Source organism: Lissotriton helveticus, chromosome 4_2 (genome assembly GCF_964261635.1).
Source record: "Lissotriton helveticus chromosome 4_2, aLisHel1.1, whole genome shotgun sequence".
In the NCBI taxonomy this organism is placed as follows: Eukaryota; Metazoa; Chordata; class Amphibia; order Caudata; family Salamandridae; genus Lissotriton; species Lissotriton helveticus.
In genome coordinates this window covers 22,120,973-22,142,540 of record NC_136064.1, presented here as the reverse complement: position 1 = coordinate 22,142,540, position 21,568 = coordinate 22,120,973, and positions in this window count along the sequence as shown.

The window sequence follows — 21,568 nt, the reverse complement described above, 5'->3', positions numbered from 1 at the left end:
GCGCAGGTGCGTAATCTCGAGGTCGTCACCTCCACCGGCTCAAGGGAGCCTGTATAAATAGTAATTCCGAATGTGGTCGCACACTGCTCGTCCCATCAGCGTGTGACCCCGGAGCATGATGGTCGATGTAGTAGGTATCAGCGGGTGCGCCTCTACCTGAGTCTTGAGTCTTGAAGGTATTCACTTGATGTGCTTCCCATCCCTGGACACGTGTTTCGCAGTTATTACCGCTCGTCAGCAGGGATTAGGCATGTGCACGGGGTTGCTGCGTGGGCTGCCGAAAATATTCATAGGTCCAGATACCTTTTTGTGGTGCGCAGGTGCGTAATCTCGAGGTCGTCACCTCCACCGGCTCAAGGGAGCCTGTATAAATAGTAATTCCGAATGAGGTGGCACACTGCTCGTCCCATCAGCGTGTGACCGCGGAGCATGATGGTCGATGTAGTAGGTATCAGCGGGTGCGCCTCTACCTGAGTCTTGAGTCTTGAAGGTATTCACTTGATGTGCTTACCATCCCTGGACACGTGTTTCGCGGTTATTACCGCTCGTCAGCAGGGATTATGCGTGTGCACGGGGTTGCTGCGTGGGCTGCCGAAAATATTCATAGGTCCAGATACCTTTTTGTGGTGCGCAGGTGCGTAATCTCGAGGTCGTCACCTCCACCGGCTCAAGGGAGCCTGTATAAATAGTAATTCCGAATAAGGTCGCACACTGCTCGTCCCATCAGCGTGTGACCCCGGAGCATGATGGTCGATGTAGTAGGTATCAGCGGGTGCGCCTCTACCTGAGTCTTGAGTCTTGAAGGTATTCACTTGATGTGCTTACCATCCCTGGACACGTGTTTCACGGTTATTACCGCTCGTCAGCAGGGCTGAGGTGTGTGCACGGGGCCGAAAATATTCATAGGTCCAGATACCTTTTTGTGGCGCGCAGGTGCGTAATCTTGAGGTCGTCACCTCCACCGGCTCAAGGGAGCCTGTATAAATAGTAATTCCGAATGAGGTCGCACACTGCACGTCCCATCAGCGTGTGACCCCGGAGCATGATGGTCGATGTAGTAGGTATCAGCGGGTGCGCCTCTACCTGAGTCTTGAGTCTTGAAGGTATTCACTTGATGTGCTTACCATCCCTGGACACGTGTTTCGCGGTTTTTACCGCTCGTCAGCAGGGATTAGGCGTGTGCACGGGCTTGCTGCGTGGGCTGCCGAAAATATTCATAGGTCCAGATACTTTTTGTGGCGCGCAGGTGCGTAATCTCGAGGTCGTCACCTCCACCGGCTCAAGGGAGCCTGTATAAATAGTCATTCCGAATGTGGTCGCACACTGCTCGTCCCATCAGCGTGTGACCCCGGAGCATGATGGTCGATGTAGTAGGTATCAGCGGGTGCGCCTCTACCTGAGTCTTGAGTCTTGAAGGTATTCACTTGATGTGCTTACCATCCCTGGACACGTGTTTCGCGGTTATTACCGCTCGTCAGCAGGGATTAGGCATGTGCACGGGGTTGCTGCGTGGGCTGCTGAAAATATTCATAGGTCCAGATACCTTTTTGTGGTGCGCAGGTGCGTAATCTCGAGGTCGTCACCTCCACCGGCTCAAGGGAGCCTGTATAAATAGTAATTCCGAATGAGGTGGCACACTGCTCGTCCCATCAGCGTGTGACCGCGGAGCATGATGGTCGATGTAGTAGGTATCAGCGGGTGCGCCTCTACCTGAGTCTTGAGTCTTGAAGGTATTCACTTGATGTGCTTACCATCCCTGGACACGTGTTTCGCGGTTATTACCGCTCGTCAGCAGGGATTAGGCGTGTGCACGAGGTTGCTGCGTGGGCTGCCGAAAATATTCATAGGTCCAGATACCTTTTTGTGGCGCGCAGGTGCGTAATCTCGAGGTCGTCACATCCACCGGCTCAAGGGAGCCTGTATAAATAGTAATTCCGAATGAGGTCGCACACTGCTCGTCCCGTCAGCGTGTGACCCCGGAGCATGATGGTCGATGCAGTAGGTATCAGCGGGTGCGCCTCTACCTGAGTCTTGAGTCTTGAAGGTATTCACTTGATGTGCTTACCATCCCTGGACACGTGTTTCGCGGTTATTACCGCTCGTCAGCAGGGATTAGGCATGTGCCCCGGCTTGCTGCGTGGGCTGCCGAAAATATTCATAGGTCCAGATACTTTTTTGAGGCGCGCAGGTGCGTAATCTCGAGGTCGTCACCTCCACCGGCTCAAGGGAGCCTGTATAAATAGTAATTCCGAATGTGGTCGCACACTGCTCGTCCCATCAGCGTGTGACCCCGGAGCATGATGGTCGATGTAGTAGGTATCAGCGGGTGCGCCTCTACCTGAGTCTTGAGTCTTGAAGGTATTCACTTGATGTGCTTCCCATCCCTGGACACGTGTTTCGCAGTTATTACCGCTCGTCAGCAGGGATTAGGCATGTGCACGGGGTTGCTGCGTGGGCTGCCGAAAATATTCATAGGTCCAGATACCTTTTTGTGGTGCGCAGGTGCGTAATCTCGAGGTCGTCACCTCCACCGGCTCAAGGGAGCCTGTATAAATAGTAATTCCGAATGAGGTGGCACACTGCTCGTCCCATCAGCGTGTGACCGCGGAGCATGATGGTCGATGTAGTAGGTATCAGCGGGTGCGCCTCTACCTGAGTCTTGAGTCTTGAAGGTATTCACTTGATGTGCTTACCATCCCTGGACACGTGTTTCGCGGTTATTACCGCTCGTCAGCAGGGATTATGCGTGTGCACGGGGTTGCTGCGTGGGCTGCCGAAAATATTCATAGGTCCAGATACCTTTTTGTGGTGCGCAGGTGCGTAATCTCGAGGTCGTCACCTCCACCGGCTCAAGGGAGCCTGTATAAATAGTAATTCCGAATAAGGTCGCACACTGCTCGTCCCATCAGCGTGTGACCCCGGAGCATGATGGTCGATGTAGTAGGTATCAGCGGGTGCGCCTCTACCTGAGTCTTGAGTCTTGAAGGTATTCACTTGATGTGCTTACCATCCCTGGACACGTGTTTCACGGTTATTACCGCTCGTCAGCAGGGCTGAGGTGTGTGCACGGGGCCGAAAATATTCATAGGTCCAGATACCTTTTTGTGGCGCGCAGGTGCGTAATCTCGAGGTCGTCACCTCCACCGGCTCAAGGGAGCCTGTATAAATAGTAATTCCGAATGAGGTCGCACACTGCACGTCCCATCAGCGTGTGACCCCGGAGCATGATGGTCGATGTAGTAGGTATCAGCGGGTGCGCCTCTACCTGAGTCTTGAGTCTTGAAGGTATTCACTTGATGTGCTTACCATCCCTGGACACGTGTTTCGCGGTTTTTACCGCTTGTCAGCAGGGATTAGGCGTGTGCACGGGCTTGCTGCGTGGGCTGCCGAAAATATTCATAGGTCCAGATACTTTTTGTGGCGCGCAGGTGCGTAATCTCGAGGTCGTCACCTCCACCGGCTCAAGGGAGCCTGTATAAATAGTAATTCCGAATGAGGTCGCACACTGCTCATCCCATCAGCGTGTGACCCCGGAGCATGATGGTCGATGTAGTAGGTATCAGCGGGTGCGCCTCTACCTGAGTCTTGAGTCTTGAAGGTATTCACTTGATGTGCTTACCATCCCTGGACACGTGTTTCGCGGTTATTACCGCTCGTCAGCAGGGATTAGGCGTGTGCACGGGGTTGCTGCGTGGGCTGCCGAAAATATTCATAGGTCCAGATACCTTTTTGTGGCGCGCAGGTGCGTAATCTCGAGGTTGTCACCTCCACCGGCTCAAGAGAGCCTGTGTAAATAGTAATTCCGAATGAGGTCGCACACTGCTCGTCCCATCAGCGTGTGACCCCGGAGCATGATGGTCGATGTAGTAGGTATCAGCGGGTGCGCCTCTACCTGAGTCTTGAGTCTTGAAGGTATTCACTTGATGTACTTACCATCCCTGGACACGTGTTTCGCGGTTATTACCGCTCGTCAGCAGGGATTATGCGTGTGCACGGGGTTGCTGCGTGGGCTGCCGAAAATATTCATAGGTCCAGATACCTTTTTGTGGTGCGCAGGTGCGTATTCTCGAGGTCGTCACCTCCACCGGCTCAAGGGATCCTGTATAAATAGTAATTCCGAATGAGGTCGCACACTGCTCGTCCCATCAGCGTGTGACCCCGGAGCATGATCGTCGATGTAGTAGGTATCAGCGGGTGCGCCTCTACCTGAGTCTTGAGTCTTGAAGGTATTCACTTGATGTGCTTACCATCCCTGGACACGTGTTTCACGGTTATTACCGCTCGTCAGCAGGGCTGAGGCGTGTGCACGGGGCCGAAAATATTCATAGGTCCAGATACCTTTTTGTGGCGCGCAGGTGCGTAATCTCGAGGTCGTCACCTCCACCAGCTCAAGGGAGCCTGTATAAATAGTAATTCCGAATGAGGTCGTACACTGCACGTCCCATCAGCGTGTGACCCCGGAGCATGATGGTCGATGTAGTAGGTATCAGCGGGTGCGCCTCTACCTGAGTCTTGAGTCTTGAAGGTATTCACTTGATGTGCTTACCATCCCTGGACACGTGTTTCGCGGTTATTACCGCTCGTCAGCAGGGATTAGGCGTGTGCACGGGCTTGCTGCGTGGGCTGCCGAAAATATTCATAGGTCCAGATACTTTTTTGTGGCGCGCAGGTGCGTAATCTCGAGGTCGTCTCCTCCACCAGCTCAAGGGAGCCTGTATAAATAGTAATTCCGAATGTGGTCGCACACTGCTCGTCCCATCAGCGTGTGACCCCGGAGCATGATGGTCGATGTAGTAGGTATCAGCGGGTGCGCCTCTACCTGAGTCTTGAGTCTTGAAGGTATTCACTTGATGTGCTTCCCATCCCTGGACAGGTGTTTCGCGGTTATTACCGCTCGTCAGCAGGGATTAGGCATGTGCACGGGGTTGCTGCGTGGGCTGCCGAAAATATTCATAGGTCCAGATACCTTTTTGTGGTGCGCAGGTGCGTAATCTCGAGGTCGTCACCTCCACCGGCTCAAGGGAGCCTGTATAAATAGTAATTCCGAATGAGGTGGCACACTGCTCGTCCCATCAGCGTGTGACCGCGGAGCATGATGGTCGATGTAGTAGGTATCAGCGGGTGCGCCTCTACCTGAGTCTTGAGTCTTGAAGGTATTCACTTGATGTGCTTACCATCCCTGGACACATGTTTCGCGGTTATTACCGCTCGTCAGCAGGGATTATGCGTGTGCACGGGGTTGCTGCGTGGGCTGCCGAAAATATTCATAGGTCCAGATACCTTTTTGTGGTGCGCAGGTGCGTAATCTCGAGGTCGTCACCTCCACCGGCTCAAGGGAGCCTGTATAAATAGTAATTCCGAATAAGGTCGCACACTGCTCGTCCCATCAGCGTGTGACCCCGGAGCATGATGGTCGATGTAGTAGGTATCAGCGGGTGTGCCTCTACCTGAGTCTTGAGTCTTGAAGGTATTCACTTGATGTGCTTACCATCCCTGGACACGTGTTTCACGGTTATTACCGCTCGTCAGCAGGGCTGAGGTGTGTGCACGGGGCCGAAAATATTCATAGGTCCAGATACCTTTTTGTGGCACGCAGGTGCGTAATCTCGAGGTCGTCACATCTACCGGCTCAAGGGAGCCTGTATAAATAGTAATTCCGAATGAGGTCGCACACTGCACGTCCCATCAGTGTGTGACCCCGGAGCATGATGGTCGATGTAGTAGGTATCAGCGGGTGCGCCTCTACCTGAGTCTTGAGTCTTGAAGGTATTCACTTGATGTGCTTACCATCCCTGGACACGTGTTTCGCGGTTTTTACCGCTCGTCAGCAGGGATTAGGCGTGTGCACGGGCTTGCTGCGTGGGCTGCCGAAAATATTCATAGGTCCAGATACTTTTTGTGGCGCGCAGGTGCGTAATCTCGAGGTCGTCACCTCCACCGGCTCAAGGGAGCCTGTATAAATAGTAATTCCGAATGTGGTCGCACACTGCTCGTCCCATCAGCGTGTGACCCCGGAGCATGATGGTCGATGTAGTAGGTATCAGCGGGTGCGCCTCTACCTGAGTCTTGAGTCTTGAAGGTATTCACTTGATGTGCTTACCATCCCTGGACACGTGTTTCGCGGTTATTACCGCTCGTCAGCAGGGATTAGGCATGTGCACGGGGTTGCTGCGTGGGCTGCTGAAAATATTTATAGGTCCAGATACCTTTTTGTGGTGCGCAGGTGCGTAATCTCGAGGTCGTCACCTCCACCGGCTCAAGGGAGCCTGTATAAATAGTAATTCCGAATGAGGTGGCACACTGCTCGTCCCATCAGCGTGTGACCGCGGAGCATGATGGTCGATGTAGTAGGTATCAGCGGGTGCGCCTCTACCTGAGTCTTGAGTCTTGAAGGTATTCACTTGATGTGCTTACCATCCCTGGACACGTGTTTCGCGGTTATTACCGCTCGTCAGCAGGGATTAGGCGTGTGCACAAGGTTGCTGCGTGGGCTGCCGAAAATATTCATAGGTCCAGATACCTTTTTGTGGCGCGCAGGTGCGTAATCTCGAGGTCGTCACATCCACCGGCTCAAGGGAGCCTGTATAAATAGTAATTCCGAATGAGGTCGCACACTGCTCGTCCCGTCAGCGTGTGACCCCGGAGCATGATGGTCGATGCAGTAGGTATCAGCGGGTGCGCCTCTACCTGAGTCTTGAGTCTTGAAGGTATTCACTTGATGTGCTTACCATCCCTGGACACGTGTTTCGCGGTTATTACCGCTCGTAAGCAGGGATTAGGCGTGTGCCCCGGCTTGCTGCCTGGGCTGCCGAAAATATTCATAAGTCCAGATACTTTTTTGAGGCGCGCAGGTGCGTAATCTCGAGGTCGTCACCTCCACCGGCTCAAGGGAGCCTGTATAAATAGTAATTCCGAATGTGGTCGCACACTGCTCGTCCCATCAGCGTGTGACCCCGGAGCATGATGGTCGATGTAGTAGGTATCAGCGGGTGCGCCTCTACCTGAGTCTTGAGTCTTGAAGGTATTCACTTGATGTGCTTCCCATCCCTGGACACGTGTTTCGCGGTTATTACCGCTCGTCAGCAGGGATTAGGCATGTGCACGGGGTTGCTGCGTGGGCTGCCGAAAATATTCATAGGTCCAGATACCTTTTTGTGGTGCGCAGGTGCGTAATCTCGAGGTCGTCACCTCCACCGGCTCAAGGGAGCCTGTATAAATAGTAATTCCGAATGAGGTGGCACACTGCTCGTCCCATCAGCGTGTGACCGCGGAGCATGATGGTCGATGTAGTAGGTATCAGCGGGTGCGCCTCTACCTGAGTCTTGAGTCTTGAAGGTATTCACTTGATGTGCTTACCATCCCTGGACACGTGTTTCGCGGTTATTACCGCTCGTCAGCAGGGATTATGCGTGTGCACGGGGTTGCTGCGTGGGCTGCCGAAAATATTCATAGGTCCAGATACCTTTTTGTGGTGCGCAGGTGCGTAATCTCGAGGTCGTCACCTCCACCGGCTCAAGGGAGCCTGTATAAATAGTAATTCCGAATAAGGTCGCACACTGCTCGTCCCATCAGCGTGTGACCCCGGAGCATGATGGTCGATGTAGTAGGTATCAGCGGGTGCGCCTCTACCTGAGTCTTGAGTCTTGAAGGTATTCACTTGATGTGCTTACCATCCCTGGACACGTGTTTCACGGTTATTACCGCTCGTCAGCAGGGCTGAGGTGTGTGCACGGGGCCGAAAATATTCATAGGTCCAGAAACCTTTTTGTGGCGCGCAGGTGCGTAATCTCGAGGTCGTCACCTCCACCGGCTCAAGGGAGCCTGTATAAATAGTAATTCCGAATGAGGTCGCACACTGCACGTCCCATCAGCGTGTGACCCCGGAGCATGATGGTCGATGCAGTAGGTATCAGCGGGTGCGCCTCTACCTGAGTCTTGAGTCTTGAAGGTATTCACTTGATGTGCTTACCATCCCTGGACACGTGTTTTGCGGTTATTACCGCTCGTCAGCAGGGATTAGGCGTGTGCACGGGGTTGCTGCGTGGGCTGCCGAAAATATTCATAGGTCCAGATACCTTTTTGTGGCACGCAGGTGCGTAATCTCGAGGTCGTCACCTCCACCGGCTCAAGGGAGCCTGTATAAATAGTAATTCCGAATGAGGTCGCACACTGCTCGTCCCATCAGCGTGTGACCCCGGAGCATGATGGTCAATGTAGTAGGTATCAGCGGGTATGCCTCTACCTGAGTCTTGAGTCTTGAAGGTATTCACTTGATGTGCTTACCATCCCTGGACATGTGTTTCGCGGTTATTACCGCTCGTCAGCAGGGATTAGGCGTGTGCACGGGGTTGCTGCGTGGGCTGCCGAAAATATTCATAGGTCCAGATACCTTTTTGTGGTGCGCAGGTGCGTAATCTCGAGGTCGTCACCTCAACCGGCTCAAGGGAGCCTGTATAAATAGTAATTCCGAATGAGGTCGCACACTGCTCGTCCCATCAGCGTGTGATCCCGGAGCATGATGGTCGATGTAGTAGGTATCAGCGGGTGCGCCTCTACCTGAGTCTTGAGTCTTGAAGGTATTCACTTGATGTGCTTACCATCCCTGGACACGTGTTTCGCGGTTATTACCGCTCGTCAGCAGGAATTAGGCGTGTGCACGGGGTTGCTGCGTGGGCTGCCGAAAATATTCATAGGTCCAGATACCTTTTTGTGGTGCGCAGGTGCGTAATCTCGAGGTCGTCACCTCCACCGGCTCAAGGGAGCCTGTATAAATAGTAATTCCGAATGAGGTCGCACACTGCTCGTCCCATCAGCGTGTGACCCCGGAGCATGATGGTCGATGTAGTAGGTATCAGCGGGTGCGCCTCTACCTGAGTCTTGAGTCTTGAAGGTATTCACTTAATGTGCTTACCATCCCTGGACACGTGTTTCGCAGTTATTACCGCTCGTCAGCAGGGATTAGGCGTGTGCACGGGGTTGCTGTGTGGGCGGCCGAAAATATTCATAGGTCCAGATACCTTTTTGCGACGCGCAGGTGCGTAATCTCGAGGTCGTCACCTCCACCGGCTCAAGGGAGCCTGTATAAATAGTAATTCCGAATGAGGTCACACACTGCTCGTCCCATCAGCGTGTGACCCCGGAGCATGATGGTCGATGTAGTAGGTATCAGCGGGTGCGCCTCTACCTGAGTCTTGAGTCTTGAAGGTATTCACTTGATGTGCTTACCATCCCTGGACACGTGTTTCGCGGTTATTACCGCTCGTCAGCAGGGATTATGCGTGTGCACGGGGTTGCTGCGTGGGCTGCCGAAAATATTCATAGGTCCAGATACCTTTTTGTGGTGCGCAGGTGCGTAATCTCGAGGTCGTCACCTCCACCGGCTCAAGGGAGCCTGTATAAATAGTAATTCCGAATAAGGTCGCACACTGCTCGTCCCATCAGCGTGTGACCCCGGAGCATGATGGTCGATGTAGTAGGTATCAGCGGGTGCGCCTCTACCTGAGTCTTGAGTCTTGAAGGTATTCACTTGATGTGCTTACCATCCCTGGACATGTGTTTCGCGGTTATTACCGCTCGTCAGCAGGGATTAGGCGTGTGCACGGGGTTGCTGCGTGGGCTGCCGAAAATATTCATAGGTCCAGATACCTTTTTGTGGTGCGCAGGTGCGTAATCTCGAGGTCGTCACCTCAACCGGCTCAAGGGAGCCTGTATAAATAGTAATTCCGAATGAGGTCGCACACTGCTCGTCCCATCAGCGTGTGATCCCGGAGCATGATGGTCGATGTAGTAGGTATCAGCGGGTGCGCCTCTACCTGAGTCTTGAGTCTTGAAGGTATTCACTTGATGTGCTTACCATCCCTGGACACGTGTTTCGCGGTTATTACCGCTCGTCAGCAGGAATTAGGCGTGTGCACGGGGTTGCTGCGTGGGCTGCCGAAAATATTCATAGGTCCAGATACCTTTTTGTGGTGCGCAGGTGCGTAATCTCGAGGTCGTCCCCTCCACCGGCTCAAGGGAGCCTGTATAAATAGTAATTCCGAATGAGGTCGCACACTGCTCGTCCCATCAGCGTGTGACCCCGGAGCATGATGGTCGATGTAGTAGGTATCAGCGGGTGCGCCTCTACCTGAGTCTTGAGTCTTGAAGGTATTCACTTAATGTGCTTACCATCCCTGGACACGTGTTTCGCAGTTATTACCGCTCGTCAGCAGGGATTAGGCGTGTGCACGGGGTTGCTGTGTGGGCGGCCGAAAATATTCATAGGTCCAGATACCTTTTTGCGACGCGCAGGTGCGTAATCTCGAGGTCGTCACCTCCACCGGCTCAAGGGAGCCTGTATAAATAGTAATTCCGAATGAGGTCACACACTGCTCGTCCCATCAGCGTGTGACCCCGGAGCATGATGGTCGATGTAGTAGGTATCAGCGGGTGCGCCTCTACCTGAGTCTTGAGTCTTGAAGGTATTCACTTGATGTGCTTACCATCCCTGGACACGTGTTTCGCGGTTATTACCGCTCGTCAGCAGGGATTATGCGTGTGCACGGGGTTGCTGCGTGGGCTGCCGAAAATATTCATAGGTCCAGATACCTTTTTGTGGTGCGCAGGTGCGTAATCTCGAGGTCGTCACCTCCACCGGCTCAAGGGAGCCTGTATAAATAGTAATTCCGAATAAGGTCGCACACTGCTCGTCCCATCAGAGTGTGACCCCGGAGCATGATGGTCGATGTAGTAGGTATCAGCGGGTGCGCCTCTACCTGAGTCTTGAGTCTTGAAGGTATTCACTTGATGTGCTTACCATCCCTGGACACGTGTTTCACGGTTATTACCGCTCGTCAGCAGGGCTGAGGTGTGTGCACGGGGCCGAAAATATTCATAGGTCCAGATACCTTTTTGTGGCGCGCAGGTGCGTAATCTCGAGGTCGTCACCTCCACCGGCTCAAGGGAGCCTGTATAAATAGTAATTCCGAATGAGGTCGCACACTGCACGTCCCATCAGCGTGTGACCCCGGAGCATGATGGTCGATGTAGTAGGTATCAGCGGGTGCGCCTCTACCTGAGTCTTGAGTCTTGAAGGTATTCACTTGATGTGCTTACCATCCCTGGACACGTGTTTCGCGGTTTTTACCGCTCGTCAGCAGGGATTAGGCGTGTGCACGGGCTTGCTGCGTGGGCTGCCGAAAATATTCATAGGTCCAGATACTTTTTGTGGCGCGCATTGGTGCGTAATCTCGAGGTCGTCACCTCCACCGGCTCAAGGGAGCCTGTATAAATAGTAATTCCGAATGAGGTCGCACACTGCTCATCCCATCAGCGTGTGACCCCGGAGCATGATGGTCGATGTAGTAGGTATCAGCGGGTGCGCCTCTACCTGAGTCTTGAGTCTTGAAGGTATTCACTTGATGTGCTTACCATCCCTGGACACGTGTTTCGCGGTTTTTACCGCTCGTCAGCAGGGATTAGGCGTGTGCACGGGCTTGCTGCGTGGGCTGCCGAAAATATTCATAGGTCCAGATACTTTTTGTGGCGCACAGGTGCGTAATCTCGAGGTCGTCACCTCCACCGGCTCAAGGGAGCCTGTATAAATAGTAATTCCGAATGAGGTCGCACACTGCTCGTCCCATCAGCGTGTGACCCCGGAGCATGATGGTCGATGTAGTAGGTATCAGCGGGTGCGCCTCTACCTGAGTCTTGAGTCTTGAAGGTATTCACTTAATGTGCTTACCATCCCTGGACACGTGTTTCGCAGTTATTACCGCTCGTCAGCAGGGATTAGGCGTGTGCACGGGGTTGCTGTGTGGGCGGCCGAAAATATTCATAGGTCCAGATACCTTTTTGCGACGCGCAGGTGCGTAATCTCGAGGTCGTCACCTCCACCGGCTCAAGGGAGCCTGTATAAATAGTAATTCCGAATGAGGTCACACACTGCTCGTCCCATCAGCGTGTGACCCCGGAGCATGATGGTCGATGTAGTAGGTATCAGCGGGTGCGCCTCTACCTGAGTCTTGAGTCTTGAAGGTATTCACTTGATGTGCTTACCATCCCTGGACACGTGTTTCGCGGTTATTACCGCTCGTCAGCAGGGATTATGCGTGTGCACGGGGTTGCTGCGTGGGCTGCCGAAAATATTCATAGGTCCAGATACCTTTTTGTGGTGCGCAGGTGCGTAATCTCGAGGTCGTCACCTCCACCGGCTCAAGGGAGCCTGTATAAATAGTAATTCCGAATAAGGTCGCACACTGCTCGTCCCATCAGCGTGTGACCCCGGAGCATGATGGTCGATGTAGTAGGTATCAGCGGGTGCGCCTCTACCTGAGTCTTGAGTCTTGAAGGTATTCACTTGATGTGCTTACCATCCCTGGACATGTGTTTCGCGGTTATTACCGCTCGTCAGCAGGGATTAGGCGTGTGCACGGGGTTGCTGCGTGGGCTGCCGAAAATATTCATAGGTCCAGATACCTTTTTGTGGTGCGCAGGTGCGTAATCTCGAGGTCGTCACCTCAACCGGCTCAAGGGAGCCTGTATAAATAGTAATTCCGAATGAGGTCGCACACTGCTCGTCCCATCAGCGTGTGATCCCGGAGCATGATGGTCGATGTAGTAGGTATCAGCGGGTGCGCCTCTACCTGAGTCTTGAGTCTTGAAGGTATTCACTTGATGTGCTTACCATCCCTGGACACGTGTTTCGCGGTTATTACCGCTCGTCAGCAGGAATTAGGCGTGTGCACGGGGTTGCTGCGTGGGCTGCCGAAAATATTCATAGGTCCAGATACCTTTTTGTGGTGCGCAGGTGCGTAATCTCGAGGTCGTCCCCTCCACCGGCTCAAGGGAGCCTGTATAAATAGTAATTCCGAATGAGGTCGCACACTGCTCGTCCCATCAGCGTGTGACCCCGGAGCATGATGGTCGATGTAGTAGGTATCAGCGGGTGCGCCTCTACCTGAGTCTTGAGTCTTGAAGGTATTCACTTAATGTGCTTACCATCCCTGGACACGTGTTTCGCAGTTATTACCGCTCGTCAGCAGGGATTAGGCGTGTGCACGGGGTTGCTGTGTGGGCGGCCGAAAATATTCATAGGTCCAGATACCTTTTTGCGACGCGCAGGTGCGTAATCTCGAGGTCGTCACCTCCACCGGCTCAAGGGAGCCTGTATAAATAGTAATTCCGAATGAGGTCACACACTGCTCGTCCCATCAGCGTGTGACCCCGGAGCATGATGGTCGATGTAGTAGGTATCAGCGGGTGCGCCTCTACCTGAGTCTTGAGTCTTGAAGGTATTCACTTGATGTGCTTACCATCCCTGGACACGTGTTTCGCGGTTATTACCGCTCGTCAGCAGGGATTATGCGTGTGCACGGGGTTGCTGCGTGGGCTGCCGAAAATATTCATAGGTCCAGATACCTTTTTGTGGTGCGCAGGTGCGTAATCTCGAGGTCGTCACCTCCACCGGCTCAAGGGAGCCTGTATAAATAGTAATTCCGAATAAGGTCGCACACTGCTCGTCCCATCAGAGTGTGACCCCGGAGCATGATGGTCGATGTAGTAGGTATCAGCGGGTGCGCCTCTACCTGAGTCTTGAGTCTTGAAGGTATTCACTTGATGTGCTTACCATCCCTGGACACGTGTTTCACGGTTATTACCGCTCGTCAGCAGGGCTGAGGTGTGTGCACGGGGCCGAAAATATTCATAGGTCCAGATACCTTTTTGTGGCGCGCAGGTGCGTAATCTCGAGGTCGTCACCTCCACCGGCTCAAGGGAGCCTGTATAAATAGTAATTCCGAATGAGGTCGCACACTGCACGTCCCATCAGCGTGTGACCCCGGAGCATGATGGTCGATGTAGTAGGTATCAGCGGGTGCGCCTCTACCTGAGTCTTGAGTCTTGAAGGTATTCACTTGATGTGCTTACCATCCCTGGACACGTGTTTCGCGGTTTTTACCGCTCGTCAGCAGGGATTAGGCGTGTGCACGGGCTTGCTGCGTGGGCTGCCGAAAATATTCATAGGTCCAGATACTTTTTGTGGCGCGCATTGGTGCGTAATCTCGAGGTCGTCACCTCCACCGGCTCAAGGGAGCCTGTATAAATAGTAATTCCGAATGAGGTCGCACACTGCTCATCCCATCAGCGTGTGACCCCGGAGCATGATGGTCGATGTAGTAGGTATCAGCGGGTGCGCCTCTACCTGAGTCTTGAGTCTTGAAGGTATTCACTTGATGTGCTTACCATCCCTGGACACGTGTTTCGCGGTTATTACCGCTCGTCAGCAGGGATTAGGCGTGTGCACGGGGTTGCTGCGTGGGCTGCCGAAAATATTCATAGGTCCAGATACCTTTTTGTGGCGCGCAGGTGCGTAATCTCGAGGTTGTCACCTCCACCGGCTCAAGAGAGCCTGTGTGAATAGTAATTCCGAATGAGGTCGCACACTGCTCGTCCCATCAGTGTGTGACCCCGGAGCATGATGGTCGATGTAGTAGGTATCAGCGGGTGCGCCTCTACCTGAGTCTTGAGTCTTGAAGGTATTCACTTGATGTACTTACCATCCCTGGACACGTGTTTCGCGGTTATTACCGCTCGTCAGCAGGGATTATGCTTGTGCACGGGGTTGCTGCGTGGGCTGCCGAAAATATTCATAGGTCCAGATACCTTTTTGTGGTGCGCAGGTGCGTATTCTCGAGGTCGTCACCTCCACCGGCTCAAGGGAGCCTGTATAAATAGTAATTCCGAATGAGGTCGCACACTGCTCGTCCCATCAGCGTGTGACCCCGGAGCATGATCGTCGATGTAGTAGGTATCAGCGGGTGCGCCTCTACCTGAGTCTTGAGTCTTGAAGGTATTCACTTGATGTGCTTACCATCCCTGGACACGTGTTTCACGGTTATTACCGCTCGTCAGCAGGGCTGAGGTGTGTGCACGGGGCCGAAAATATTCATAGGTCCAGATACCTTTTTGTGGCGCACAGGTGCGTAATCTCGAGGTCGTCACCTCCACCGGCTCAAGGGAGCCTGTATAAATAGTAATTCCGAATGAGGTCGCACACTGCACGTCCCATCAGCGTGTGACCCCGGAGCATGATGGTCGATGTAGTAGGTATCAGCGGGTGCGCCTCTACCTGAGTCTTGAGTCTTGAAGGTATTCACTTGATGTGCTTACCATCCCTGGACACGTGTTTCGCGGTTTTTACCGCTCGTCAGCAGGGATTAGGCGTGTGCACGGGCTTGCTGCGTGGGCTGCCGAAAATATTCATAGGTCCAGATACTTTTTGTGGCGCGCAGGTGCGTAATCTCGAGGTCGTCACCTCCACCGGCTCAAGGGAGCCTGTATAAATAGTCATTCCGAATGTGGTCGCACACTGCTCGTCCCATCAGCGTGTGACCCCGGAGCATGATGGTCGATGTAGTAGGTATCAGCGGGTGCGCCTCTACCTGAGTCTTGAGTCTTGAAGGTATTCACTTGATGTGCTTACCATCCCTGGACACGTGTTTCGCGGTTATTACCGCTCGTCAGCAGGGATTAGGCATGTGCACGGGGTTGCTGCGTGGGCTGCTGAAAATATTCATAGGTCCAGATACCTTTTTGTGGTGCGCAGGTGCGTAATCTCGAGGTCGTCACCTCCACCGGCTCAAGGGAGCCTGTATAAATAGTAATTCCGAATGAGGTGGCACACTGCTCGTCCCATCAGCGTGTGACCGCGGAGCATGATGGTCGATGTAGTAGGTATCAGCGGGTGCGCCTCTACCTGAGTCTTGAGTCTTGAAGGTATTCACTTGATGTGCTTACCATCCCTGGACACGTGTTTCGCGGTTATTACCGCTCGTCAGCAGGGATTAGGCGTGTGCACGAGGTTGCTGCGTGGGCTGCCGAAAATATTCATAGGTCCAGATACCTTTTTGTGGCGCGCAGGTGCGTAATCTCGAGGTCGTCACATCCACCGGCTCAAGGGAGCCTGTATAAATAGTAATTCCGAATGAGGTCGCACACTGCTCGTCCCGTCAGCGTGTGACCCCGGAGCATGATGGTCGATGCAGTAGGTATCAGCGGGTGCGCCTCTACCTGAGTCTTGAGTCTTGAAGGTATTCACTTGATGTGCTTACCATCCCTGGACACGTGTTTCGCGGTTATTACCGCTCGTCAGCAGGGATTAGGCATGTGCCCCGGCTTGCTGCGTGGGCTGCCGAAAATATTCATAGGTCCAGATACTTTTTTGAGGCGCGCAGGTGCGTAATCTCGAGGTCGTCACCTCCACCGGCTCAAGGGAGCCTGTATAAATAGTAATTCCGAATGTGGTCGCACACTGCTCGTCCCATCAGCGTGTGACCCCGGAGCATGATGGTCGATGTAGTAGGTATCAGCGGGTGCGCCTCTACCTGAGTCTTGAGTCTTGAAGGTATTCACTTGATGTGCTTCCCATCCCTGGACACGTGTTTCGCAGTTATTACCGCTCGTCAGCAGGGATTAGGCATGTGCACGGGGTTGCTGCGTGGGCTGCCGAAAATATTCATAGGTCCAGATACCTTTTTGTGGTGCTCAGGTGCGTAATCTCGAGGTCGTCACCTCCACCGGCTCAAGGGAGCCTGTATAAATAGTAATTCCGAATGAGGTGGCACACTGCTCGTCCCATCAGCGTGTGACCGCGGAGCATGATGGTCGATGTAGTAGGTATCAGCGGGTGCGCCTCTACCTGAGTCTTGAGTCTTGAAGGTATTCACTTGATGTGCTTACCATCCCTGGACACGTGTTTCGCGGTTATTACCGCTCGTCAGCAGGGATTATGCGTGTGCACGGGGTTGCTGCGTGGGCTGCCGAAAATATTCATAGGTCCAGATACCTTTTTGTGGTGCGCAGGTGCGTAATCTCGAGGTCGTCACCTCCACCGGCTCAAGGGAGCCTGTATAAATAGTAATTCCGAATAAGGTCGCACACTGCTCGTCCCATCAGCGTGTGACCCCGGAGCATGATGGTCGATGTAGTAGGTATCAGCGGGTGCGCCTCTACCTGAGTCTTGAGTCTTGAAGGTATTCACTTGATGTGCTTACCATCCCTGGACACGTGTTTCACGGTTATTACCGCTCGTCAGCAGGGCTGAGGTGTGTGCACGGGGCCGAAAATATTCATAGGTCCAGATACCTTTTTGTGGCGCGCAGGTGCGTAATCTCGAGGTCGTCACCTCCACCGGCTCAAGGGAGCCTGTATAAATAGTAATTCCGAATGAGGTCGCACACTGCACGTCCCATCAGCGTGTGACCCCGGAGCATGATGGTCGATGTAGTAGGTATCAGCGGGTGCGCCTCTACCTGAGTCTTGAGTCTTGAAGGTATTCACTTGATGTGCTTACCATCCCTGGACACGTGTTTCGCGGTTTTTACCGCTTGTCAGCAGGGATTAGGCGTGTGCACGGGCTTGCTGCGTGGGCTGCCGAAAATATTCATAGGTCCAGATACTTTTTGTGGCGCGCAGGTGCGTAATCTCGAGGTCGTCACCTCCACCGGCTCAAGGGAGCCTGTATAAATAGTAATTCCGAATGAGGTCGCACACTGCTCATCCCATCAGCGTGTGACCCCGGAGCATGATGGTCGATGTAGTAGGTATCAGCGGGTGCGCCTCTACCTGAGTCTTGAGTCTTGAAGGTATTCACTTGATGTGCTTACCATCCCTGGACACGTGTTTCGCGGTTATTACCGCTCGTCAGCAGGGATTAGGCGTGTGCACGGGGTTGCTGCGTGGGCTGCCGAAAATATTCATAGGTCCAGATACCTTTTTGTGGCGCGCAGGTGCGTAATCTCGAGGTTGTCACCTCCACCGGCTCAAGAGAGCCTGTGTAAATAGTAATTCCGAATGAGGTCGCACACTGCTCGTCCCATCAGCGTGTGACCCCGGAGCATGATGGTCGATGTAGTAGGTATCAGCGGGTGCGCCTCTACCTGAGTCTTGAGTCTTGAAGGTATTCACTTGATGTACTTACCATCCCTGGACACGTGTTTCGCGGTTATTACCGCTCGTCAGCAGGGATTATGCGTGTGCACGGGGTTGCTGCGTGGGCTGCCGAAAATATTCATAGGTCCAGATACCTTTTTGTGGTGCGCAGGTGCGTATTCTCGAGGTCGTCACCTCCACCGGCTCAAGGGATCCTGTATAAATAGTAATTCCGAATGAGGTCGCACACTGCTCGTCCCATCAGCGTGTGACCCCGGAGCATGATCGTCGATGTAGTAGGTATCAGCGGGTGCGCCTCTACCTGAGTCTTGAGTCTTGAAGGTATTCACTTGATGTGCTTACCATCCCTGGACACGTGTTTCACGGTTATTACCGCTCGTCAGCAGGGCTGAGGCGTGTGCACGGGGCCGAAAATATTCATAGGTCCAGATACCTTTTTGTGGCGCGCAGGTGCGTAATCTCGAGGTCGTCACCTCCACCAGCTCAAGGGAGCCTGTATAAATAGTAATTCCGAATGAGGTCGTACACTGCACGTCCCATCAGCGTGTGACCCCGGAGCATGATGGTCGATGTAGTAGGTATCAGCGGGTGCGCCTCTACCTGAGTCTTGAGTCTTGAAGGTATTCACTTGATGTGCTTACCATCCCTGGACACGTGTTTCGCGGTTATTACCGCTCGTCAGCAGGGATTAGGCGTGTGCACGGGCTTGCTGCGTGGGCTGCCGAAAATATTCATAGGTCCAGATACTTTTTTGTGGCGCGCAGGTGCGTAATCTCGAGGTCGTCTCCTCCACCGGCTCAAGGGAGCCTGTATAAATAGTAATTCCGAATGTGGTCGCACACTGCTCGTCCCATCAGCGTGTGACCCCGGAGCATGATGGACGATGTAGTAGGTATCAGCGGGTGCGCCTCTACCTGAGTCTTGAGTCTTGAAGGTATTCACTTGATGTGCTTCCCATCCCTGGACACGTGTTTCGCGGTTATTACCGCTCGTCAGCAGGGATTAGGCATGTGCACGGGGTTGCTGCGTGGGCTGCCGAAAATATTCATAGGTCCAGATACCTTTTTGTGGTGCGCAGGTGCGTAATCTCGAGGTCGTCACCTCCACCGGCTCAAGGGAGCCTGTATAAATAGTAATTCCGAATGAGGTGGCACACTGCTCGTCCCATCAGCGTGTGACCGCGGAGCATGATGGTCGATGTAGTAGGTATCAGCGGGTGCGCCTCTACCTGAGTCTTGAGTCTTGAAGGTATTCACTTGATGTGCTTACCATCCCTGGACACATGTTTCGCGGTTATTACCGCTCGTCAGCAGGGATTATGCGTGTGCACGGGGTTGCTGCGTGGGCTGCCGAAAATATTCATAGGTCCAGATACCTTTTTGTGGTGCGCAGGTGCGTAATCTCGAGGTCGTCACCTCCACCGGCTCAAGGGAGCCTGTATAAATAGTAATTCCGAATAAGGTCGCACACTGCTCGTCCCATCAGCGTGTGACCCCGGAGCATGATGGTCGATGTAGTAGGTATCAGCGGGTGTGCCTCTACCTGAGTCTTGAGTCTTGAAGGTATTCACTTGATGTGCTTACCATCCCTGGACACGTGTTTCACGGTTATTACCGCTCGTCAGCAGGGCTGAGGTGTGTGCACGGGGCCGAAAATATTCATAGGTCCAGATACCTTTTTGTGGCACGCAGGTGCGTAATCTCGAGGTCGTCACATCCACCGGCTCAAGGGAGCCTGTATAAATAGTAATTCCGAATGAGGTCGCACACTGCACGTCCCATCAGTGTGTGACCCCGGAGCATGATGGTCGATGTAGTAGGTATCAGCGGGTGCGCCTCTACCTGAGTCTTGAGTCTTGAAGGTATTCACTTGATGTGCTTACCATCCCTGGACACGTGTTTCGCGGTTTTTACCGCTCGTCAGCAGGGATTAGGCGTGTGCACGGGCTTGCTGCGTGGGCTGCCGAAAATATTCATAGGTCCAGATACTTTTTGTGGCGCACAGGTGCGTAATCTCGAGGTCGTCACCTCCACCGGCTCAAGGGAGCCTGTATAAATAGTAAATCCGAATGTGGTCGCACACTGCTCGTCCCATCAGCGTGTGACCCCGGAGCATGATGGTCGATGTAGTAGGTATCAGCGGGTGCGCCTCTACCTGAGTCTTGAGTCTTGAAGGTATTCACTTGATGTGCTTACCATCCCTGGACACGTGTTTCGCGGTTATTACCGCTCGTCAGCAGGGATTAGGCATGTGCACGGGGTTGCTGCGTGGGCTGCTGAAAATATTCATAGGTCCAGATACCTTTTTGTGGTGCGCAGGTGCGTAATCTCGAGGTCGTCACCTCCACCGGCTCAAGGGAGCCTGTATAAATAGTAATTCCGAATGAGGTGGCACACTGCTCGTCCCATCAGCGTGTGACCGCGGAGCATGATGGTCGATGTAGTAGGTATCAGCGGGTGCGCCTCTACCTGAGTCTTGAGTCTTGAAGGTATTCACTTGATGTGCTTACCATCCCTGGACACGTGTTTCGCGGTTATTACCGCTCGTCAGCAGGGATTAGGCGTGTGCACGAGGTTGCTGCGTGGGCTGCCGAAAATATTCATAGGTCCAGATACCTTTTTGTGGCGCGCAGGTGCGTAATCTCGAGGTCGTCACATCCACCGGCTCAAGGGAGCCTGTATAAATAGTAATTCCGAATGAGGTCGCACACTGCTCGTCCCGTCAGCGTGTGACCCCGGAGCATGATGGTCGATGCAGTAGGTATCAGCGGGTGCGCCTCTACCTGAGTCTTGAGTCTTGAAGGTATTCACTTGATGTGCTTACCATCCCTGGACACGTGTTTCGCGGTTATTACCGCTCGTAAGCAGGGATTAGGCGTGTGCCCCGGCTTGCTGCCTGGGCTGCCGAAAATATTCATAAGTCCAGATACTTTTTTGAGGCGCGCAGGTGCGTAATCTCGAGGTCGTCACCTCCACCGGCTCAAGGGAGCCTGTATAAATAGTAATTCCGAATGTGGTCGCACACTGCTCGTCCCATCAGCGTGTGACCCCGGAGCATGATGGTCGATGTAGTAGGTATCAGCGGGTGCGCCTCTACCTGAGTCTTGAGTCTTGAAGGTATTCACTTGATGTGCTTCCCATCCCTGGACACGTGTTTCGCGGTTATTACCGCTCGTCAGCAGGGATTAGGCATGTGCACGGGGTTGCTGCGTGGGCTGCCGAAAATATTCATAGGTCCAGATACCTTTTTGTGGTGCGCAGGTGCGTAATCTCGAGGTCGTCACCTCCACCGGCTCAAGGGAGCCTGTATAAATAGTAATTCCGAATGAGGTGGCACACTGCTCGTCCCATCAGCGTGTGACCGCGGAGCATGATGGTCGATGTAGTAGGTATCAGCGGGTGCGCCTCTACCTGAGTCTTGAGTCTTGAAGGTATTCACTTGATGTGCTTACCATCCCTGGACACGTGTTTCGCGGTTATTACCGCTCGTCAGCAGGGATTATGCGTGTGCACGGGGTTGCTGCGTGGGCTGCCGAAAATATTCATAGGTCCAGATACCTTTTTGTGGTGCGCAGGTGCGTAATCTCGAGGTCGTCACCTCCACCGGCTCAAGGGAGCCTGTATAAATAGTAATTCCGAAT